This window comes from Lactuca serriola, chromosome 4 (assembly GCF_051521515.1).
Source record: "Lactuca serriola cultivar US96UC23 chromosome 4, Lser_US96UC23_V15, whole genome shotgun sequence".
NCBI classification, from domain to species: domain Eukaryota; kingdom Viridiplantae; phylum Streptophyta; class Magnoliopsida; order Asterales; family Asteraceae; genus Lactuca; species Lactuca serriola.
Window position 1 is genome coordinate 9,380,275 of NC_136411.1, and position 9,375 is coordinate 9,389,649.

Below are 9,375 nucleotides of genomic sequence, written 5' to 3' on the forward strand. Positions count from 1 at the left end.
TCCATGCCCATGATGACACAGACATCTCCTATAGCAATCGGGACCAAATCAATCGGAAACCCCACGCTGAATATCTCAAGTACACATCCTCGAATCACATCAGTGGCATACATTGCTCTCTCGTCAGTTACGGAAACTCGCAAAGGTCGACTCAACGCGTCACGACAAATACTGATGTGCTGACTAAAGGCTAACGACACAAAAGACCGACTCGCACTCGAGTCAAATAACACCAAACCAGGCAAAAAACACACAAGATATGTACCTACGCATATCACAATATAAGCATAACACCACAAACTCAGAATAAACATAAGAAAGAGTACATACCAGCCACAACATCGGGTGCTGTGCGGACCTCCTCTGCTGTCAACAGGAAGGCTCTCCCGCGAGACTTCGGCGCCTCGACCTTCACCGGCCGACTCTCTGTAGCTCGAACAGCAGCAGGAACAGACCCCTGAGAAGCTCCCTGAGCTGACCCTCGCAACTGCAGACACTCGGCCTTCCGGTGTCCAGTCTGATTGCAGTGGAAACACACTACAAACCCCTTGGGGAAATCCTTGGCCATATGCCCCTCCTTGCCACACTTGTAGCAAGACCCTACTCTGCACAACCCCTCATGACTCTTGCCTCACTTGCCACAAGTGCGGCCCCTCTGGTTCCCAGATCTCGAATTGGCGGGCTTAGCCTGCTTGGCAGCCGGCTGGGACTGTGTCGGTCACCGATCCCTCCTTTGAGACTCTGCCTCCTCCCTGGCCTGAGTCTCTAGGTCAATCTCCCTCTTCCGGGTATTTGCCTAAAGCTCGGCAAATGTCCGCTACGTCGAGTTTTCCACGAACTGGTGGATGTCTCTCCTCAAAATGCTCAAATACCGGCTCATACGTGCCTGCTCAGAAGACACGTGCTCAGGGCAGAACATCGCCCTCTCATGAAACATCCTAGTGATCACAGTAACAGACTCTGTACCCTGCTTGAGGGTCAAGAACTCCTGGGCCAATCGCTCCCTTTCCACCGGGGGAACGTACTCATCATGAAACATAGCAGTGAACCTCTCCTAGGTCATCGCAGCAAGCTCTGCAGAAGAATAGTGCGCTGTCACAAACTTCCACCAGTCCTTCGCCCCCAAGCGAAACTGGTTCAGCGCGAACTGAACCCTCAGATGTTTCGGACATGAACATGTGTAGAAGCACCTCTCAATGTAAGAGATCCACCTCATCACAACTATCGGGTCCTGAGTCCCATCAAATTCTGATGGCTTCGTGTTGCTGAACTCCCGGTACAGCAACGTGTCACCCCCCTGTGGCCTGGAAGCAGCAACGGCCGCAGTGGCTGCAGCAACAGCAGCATCAGTAAGAGCAGCATAACGCTCATCAAAAGTCTCGATCAGGGTGGTCTTGATAGACCCGAACATCTCAGGAATCTCAGCGCGGATGACAGCAACCACCTCATCATGAATCATCTGGCGGAGCTCCTCATCGCTCACAACACCCCCTCACTAGACCCTAGTCTGTACGTGTCCCCACCATGATGTCTCTCTGAAATACAACACAAAACATCAAACACTCACTCGAGTGTACACACACTCAATATCCCAATCCTACTTGATCCCTGGTCCCCTAAGGATTCTTACTTGGGATGCGCACTGATCCGGTGCCTTCGGTAGTACGGGCCCAATACTACCGTCCACACCGCATCACTGTTCACCCCAAGTCCTCCTCCTAGGATCCCAAATCCCAAGTACTCTACTCTCTCTATGCACAGTCTACTCTCAAGCAAATCTCTCATAAGCTCCTCGCTGCTATCTTTTCACTCTCAAGCATCTCTAGCAGCAAAATCCCTAGGCTAAGGCATCACAAATCAGGCCACTCTACTCCCAATAAGATTACCTAGCCTACTCTAGCATGCATAACATATCATAACATATCTCATAACTCATAATGTAAGGGTATTTTGGGAAATCACCGTTCGGGCGCTGACTGATCGTACACACTGCTCTGCTCTGCTCTTTCAAAAACTTCTTACTCTTGAGAAAATTTTGTAAATTTTATTTTGAAAATCTCCCAAATCCTTAGTTTGAGTTAGGATACGCCTGAAGGTGTACCCGAATCCCTCAACCAAGGCTCTGATACCAACTTGTAACACCCAAATTTTCAAAATAATTTTTCACATTTTATAAAACACATTTTAATTCATAATCGTTATAAAAACACCATTGTATCACATAGTCAAAACATAACATCATGTCCCAAGATCAAAATATAAAACTCCTCGTGTGTGTAACGATCAAGCTGGCGCCTTCCTGTGATCCTTACTGGTACTTGAAACGCATAACACAACACTGTAAGCATAAATGCTTAGTGAGTTCCCCAAAATACCACACATAACACATATTAGCCACTCGAGGCTATAACTCTGTTTGACCCTCTGGTCAATGTGTCTCAGTGGGACCCTCCAGTCCCATAACTCTGTGGGCCCTCTGGCCCTAACTCTATGGACCTTCCGGTCCTAACTCTATAAACTCTGTATCATACATAGCATAGGTACATAAAAATCACATCATGCAAGAACATACAAATACTCTGTCTCATAACTCTAATTACCACTCTAGGTAAAGTATAGTGAGAAGACTCACCTCGGGTAACTCGGTGAAATCTCGAGCTCTGAAATCTGATCTAGCCTCTGCCTATTCATATGAAATAAACACTCTAAATCAATACATATCTCAAGGCTAGACTATTCCTCCTCTTAGTACTCTCAGAAGGGTAAAAAACCATTTTACCCCTCTCATGGCTCAAATACCCTAAAGTTGACCAAACCCTAAAAGTCAACAAAGGTCAACTCCTCGGGTTACGCTGTGTGTACCACACATGTACGCTGGGCGTACCCGGTGTCTTCACAGAAAGTGGGGTGCGCGACCCCTTACGCCGCACGTACTGGGATTACGCCCAGCGTAACTCCCAGTTTCAGACTCTATGCATTTTGGGGTCTTAATCCGTTAAGACCCACGTCCAACTTCTAGATCTGACCACTTATAACCCTTTTAATCTATAAAGTCGGTGACTTTAAGACTTTGCATGGCTGGACAAGTCACTAACACCCATAACACTCCACTTCCTCACACTAGAAAGCTCAATACTCATGCATAACCTCATATCCACGACCAAGATGGAAACTTTATGGATTTAGAACACAAATAACACTGAAATGGGATAGATCTAGGTCCATGGAGCACATTACACTCATAAAGTCTCCACCTCGGGACTTTTAACCCTAAAATGGTCCAAGAAATCATCTAACCAAAAAGAAGAGGAAAGTTTTGAGCTTTATACCTCCAAATGCAGCTCCTTCCTCTGTAGATCTTAGATCCAACCTTGCACTTCAAGCGCTAGCCTCCACAAGCTTCTCTCCTTCTTCTTCACACACACACACACACCAAGGCACTTTTAGCTCCAAAACACTCACTCTCAAGCTAAGGACGATTGGGAGGCTCTCTTAGGGTTTTACTAACTAATATGGAGGCTGAGAAATGAGCCTTAGCATCCATTATATAGTGCACAAGTCAAATATTAGGGTTTGCATCTGGACCCATTACGCCCAGCGTACGCAGGCAAGTCCGCGTCCAAATTAAGCGCTTGAGTACGCGCAGCGTACTCCCCAGTACGCCTATCGTGCTCATTTGCTACAATAATTCTCACAAGGACCACTTTTGACAACTTGACAAAATGGAAGGACATAATAGCTTTACCTGGATTTCGAGATGTTACATGTCCATTCTAAGGTTTATTTCCAAACTTAGTCTTAGATTTGAGATATTTTTTGTTGAGCGTTTGAGTCCCTAAAAGATTCAAATGACGTGGTCTTATATATTAGGATAGTAAGAAGATGGGCGTATCATGTATCCTACCAACCTTATGTTTATTTAACTAAAAGACTACAAGCTCCTTTATTCATTATATTGGGTACATTATTTTTTAACATGTAACATGCTAGCTTGTCTATGTATCTCTTGGAGTTACATAGTTTATTCTACTTCTGCATACCTTGCCTCAAGCATTTCTTCGCTAATTTTCCGGGTAGTTCCTTTTAAAGTGTTCTTGCTTTCCACACTTCAAACATTTGTGATACCTACTAGAACCAACTTCTTTGTTCTTGGTGCGAGCCGGGCTTCTACAAGATTTAGTGGTATGGCCCTTTTTACCATAATTTTTATAGACTAGTTTTCTACGCTCTCCGAAATGGTGGTATTGACACTTATTGCATCGTGAAAGACTTCCGACATAAGGTTTCAACGTCATGATATGGAATTTCTTGATAATTTGTTTCTCCCCTGAGGGTTTTCTTGAATTTCCATCATATTTTCTCTTGTTAGCCTTGACTTCCTTTGCCTTCATTCGTTCAACAATTGCTCTTCTGCGGGTGGTCTTCTTTATTATGTTGAAGGCCAATTCTTTAGTATTGTGGTCGGTGTCAGGTTGAATGTTGGTTATCGCTCTTTGAATTGATGGAGTTTGTCCTTCGATGTATTTCTTGATCTTCTTGTCCTCTGAAATTTTCAACTCCATACATATGGTGGCCAGGTCCTCAAAACGTTTTGTATACATTGACTAATTTGTTTCCTCAGCAACTAGATATCAAAGCTCTTGCTCTATCCTTGATATTTCTCCCCTGGGGAAAATTTTGGCTACTATCATCCTTTTCATTTCTTCCGAAGAGATTGTGTAGGCTGTATCCACTCCCATGGTCTTGATGTTGGTATTTCACCAATTAAGAGCTACACAGTCGTGGGTTCGTTGGATCGATTTCGTCTCCTTGATCCAGTGGGTTAGACAAGTTATTCCTTCATCTCCATAGAAGGATCTAGGTTTGTCGCTTATGAATTTTTGGTAAGTGTATGCATTTTGGTTGCTCTTGTTAAGGTTCCACTCGTCATCCCCTTCCTTAAGTCTTGGGGTGTTGTTTCGGTTGACTTCATAGGCTATTAGGGTTTCGGAAATCTATTGTTTTACTATTGTCTTGATGGTAGTTGGGTCTATCAGTGTTAGTCCTTGTGTTGGCATGGTTCCATCCTATAGTAGTGGATATATTATGATTACTAAGTTGGATTGATTTATTGCAGATCTCAATTGACTTTACTTAATTCAATTAGCTTGATCATGATTGTGATACTACTTTACTTATTAGGTAGCTCTCGATGCATTCTTGTTATGGAGGCAAATTGTGTCTAGTCGTTTAACTTTCTGTAACTTGTCTTCTTATCGGATTTCCCCATTTCCAAAATACTTGGATGATTTCCTTAAATGATTAGTTTGATTTGAAAGTTCATGTTGTTTACGGGGATTATTTTGCATTATATTGTCCTTTTCTTTGTCGTGTGTGATATGCTAGATTCCATGTACTCATATGGTAGATATTTTAAGAAAAGATTTGGCTCTTGGGGTGTAAAAGGAATAGGTGAAAAAAATCAGGGACTAAAAGTATCCAAAAAAGAAAACTTGGCTCCGCGCGTTGTGCACGTTGGGAGCGCCGCATGCGCCTTCGCCGGTCCGGAGATAAAACGCCCGCTTGGGCCCCTTTTGACGCCTCGCGCTTCCTAAAATGCCCCGTTCTCTCGGATGGTTCCCACATGCAACAAGCATGCGACACTTTTGTTGTTTCTATCTTTGATTTCTCGATCTCCCTACTTCTAATGTATGTATTCTTTCCAATCCAAACACCTCTAATCCATCTGATTTCACATATTCGAGATTTTTGTGTTTTTGAAACCTTTTTATGATTTATTGATTCAACTTGTAATACTTGAAATTACTTGGTTAAATCCCCCTTATATGGTTCGATTAACAAATACCCATGCTTAGTTTCTGTTGAATTGGCCCTATTTTCTCCGATTTGAAGTTCTAGGGTTTTAGGTGTATGGTTAGGGGTTTGCCAAAATTCTTTCATTTTGTGTTTGTTTGATGGAAATTGTAATGTCCCAAAAATAGTAGTAAAAATTTTCATTTAAAACCATCAAGTCATACAACAAAAGCAAACAACATAAAACATATTTCTCAAACATCAAAGTAAATCATAAGTAATTAGTGTGGAAAAAGTCATCAGGGGATGATGTGCAGTCAAGCCAGACCCTTTCCTCTAGAACTAGAAGTACCTGAAAAATGTTTAAACCACAAACCGTAAGCACAAAGCTTAGTGAGTTCTCTAAAATACCGCATACCATACATATCATCGGGCCCATCATGAATCTTGGGCTCAACTTATAATAACGGGATAAACCCAACATATCAATGGATCTAATCTAGCATATCAACAGGCCCAACCTAACATATAAATGGGCCCAACACTACATATCAATAGGCCTAATCCAACATTAAAATGGGTCCAACCCAACATACATACCACTACGCCCAACCTAACACACAATGCAAGAGTCACAAAGACAGTTAGTGAGAAGACTCACCTGACTCACACAGTCAGCTAAACCACCAGTCAAAGCCACACAATCGATGCTACAACACACCTATCTAATCATACCAGGTCTAACCTTATTTTATACACTAAAACCAAAAAATCTTTGACGAAAAGTCAACCTAGGTCAAAAGTCAACTGTCCAAAGTTGACTTTAGAGGGTCGCTATGTTATCACCCTCTACAGGTCATGGTGCGGCATAATACGAACATAATAGTCGCGCTTCATCCCCAGTCGCTACGTCGTGGCAACCAAACGCCACGTCATGGAGACTATGTCTGGACAACTTAATGGGTCAAGCTATTTTCCTCCACTCTAAGAGCTCCAAAGCTCATATTTGTTTCTTCCTGAGGTCTTGATGGATAAAGTTTTCAACTTTATCCTGTAAGTCATCCCAATAAGCCAAAACTTCTAACCTTAAGTCCTTAATGACATCTTAAGACATGAGCTCCTCCTTTAAGCTCTTAATCACTAAAGTCACCCAATAAAATTTTCCAAAAGACTTTTAGATTCCATAAGCATCATAAAGGTCAGTGCTTTTATGGACATGGATGCATAATGCATCTCACTCCCATACTAGCTCAAAGCCATGGAATAAATGAACTTAAACTTGTGCTTGAGGCCAAATACACCAAGGAACACTAGATCTGGATCATATAACCTCAAATGGACCTCTAGGATCCATAAAGTTGCCAAGGAGAGCAACCTCATATCTAGGGTACAACTCTATGGATGTGTGGGTGCATGTTCGTGGTTTTTATGTGGTCAGAGAGGCCAATGAGAGCAAATTCAGATCTAATATCATGCGGTTGACCCATCGTATTGTCGCTTCTACCATCTATCACCATGAGGAGAGTGACAAGGTTCCTATTGGCGACCTATTCTAGATGTGGTGCTTGATTCATCCGGAGGTTTGTCTTAACCTTTCCTATACTTTGGTTGTTTACTTATCCAGCCTTATTGTGGGTTCCTTGCCATGGAGCAAGATATGCATGGGGTTATTTTGTTAGTCGTTTGGCCCGTTCTTATGGTATAGCCACTCAGGGGATGTCCGAGTTTGAGCATAAGGACATGGATCATGGGGTTCTGCACCAGATGCGTGTTGTTGTGCGTCGGGCTAATGGGATCTTGAGGATTCCTCCGGATGACATTGTGATACCCATTCGTCGGTGGAGCTTGAGCAGGAGTCTGAGCCTATGCCTGTTCCTTGTAGGTATCATGTTCGACATGCACCAATGGCTACTCAATAGAATACTAAGCCCGAGATTGACGTATGCTATTTAGCTTGACACATGGATATGATGAGTAGGGAGCAACATTAGTCGCAAATGGATCAGCAGGAGATTCAACGAGAGTTCCAGCGAGATCACCAGTGGATGATGGGAGCCCTGAGTTGTTTGCTTGCTCAGTAGGGGATTGATTATCCACTTTGTCCACGGTCAGGTGACGAAGCTAGTATATTCAGGACACAACATGATGATGATGATGATGATGATGAGGAAGGTGATGACTATGATGATGACGATGATGATGGTGATGAGGAGGATTGACTTATGGTATATTTGTGTTTTGATGTATCTTGACTTGTTTCCTTAAGTTATCAAATTCATCTTTATGGAAAAACGAATGTTGTATTTATGTTCTAAAACAAATTGTTTGGAAATTAATACAGTACATAAATAGTTAAAATTTGGTAAAAAATGGAAAACACCGTGTTCTAATTGAAAAAATATAATAAAGAATTGAAAAAATATAATAAAGAATTGAAAAAAATTAAAGAAACGCTTAGACTAACTCCAACCAACCACTAAAACACTATTATAAGGGCTAGTAAAGTGGTATTATTATTCAAACCAATCTATAAAAAACAACATTTTAGTGTTTGAGATAGCTTAAGATACCATATATGAAGGCCAAATTGTATGGTCTCTAGAAACCACCATTTTATTGTTTCGTTGGAATGCAAACTCCATTATAATGTTAAACAATCATCAATAGTATTTCACGGTTAGAATTGCTCTTATACTATTTGTGCACTGACACAATATATATATATATATATATATATATATATATATATATATATATATATATATATATATATATATATATCAAATTCACTTGCACCGAGTGTCACTAAACTTTCTTAATTTACTTGAGACACTTTTCTCTGCTAATTGTATATGTTGTGGGTGAAAATTTATGACTAACATCCTCAGCATGATTCGAGGTAAACATGTTGTCCAAGATCTTGGATAAGATCTTGGTTGAGATTTTGATAAAATATTGATTGTGATCTTAGATAAGATCTCGGTCAAGATTAATTTATTATTCTATCTTTTATTTTCATGTATGATTCAGGTGCTGAGAACATCAATAAAGACCCCGGTCAATTGATATTTGCTGAAGAAACGCACAAAAGAAGACTTGGTAGTCGCGGATTTCTTGCGTAAGGGTTGCGATAAGACCCCATATGTCTAGCATAACAGTCAAGAGAAGATAATGCTGAAATTCTTGGGATTTACCTTAGATACCTTATGTATAAATAGAGAGTTACACACAAAATAACCACACACCATACTCACTACTAATAACACACATTAGCTCACATGCTCTCTACTCTCTCAACACCATCAACTCTACTTTGCAACATTACATACATCACTTGTACTCAATCATTTACTTAATAAAATCGGCAAAGGCAACCGGATATTTCCGGCTCCCGATGTTTTATGTCGGGGATCTTTGCCAATATCAAGGGCTTTCATCATATATCCTTGGTCACATCTTGAATGTTTACTTTTATATGCTCCAAACATCTTTAATCTTCTGCATATCTTCAACATGATCTTCGTACTTTTATGCATTTTAATAAATTTGAATCATCTGAAGTCTTTCACAGATCTTAGACAT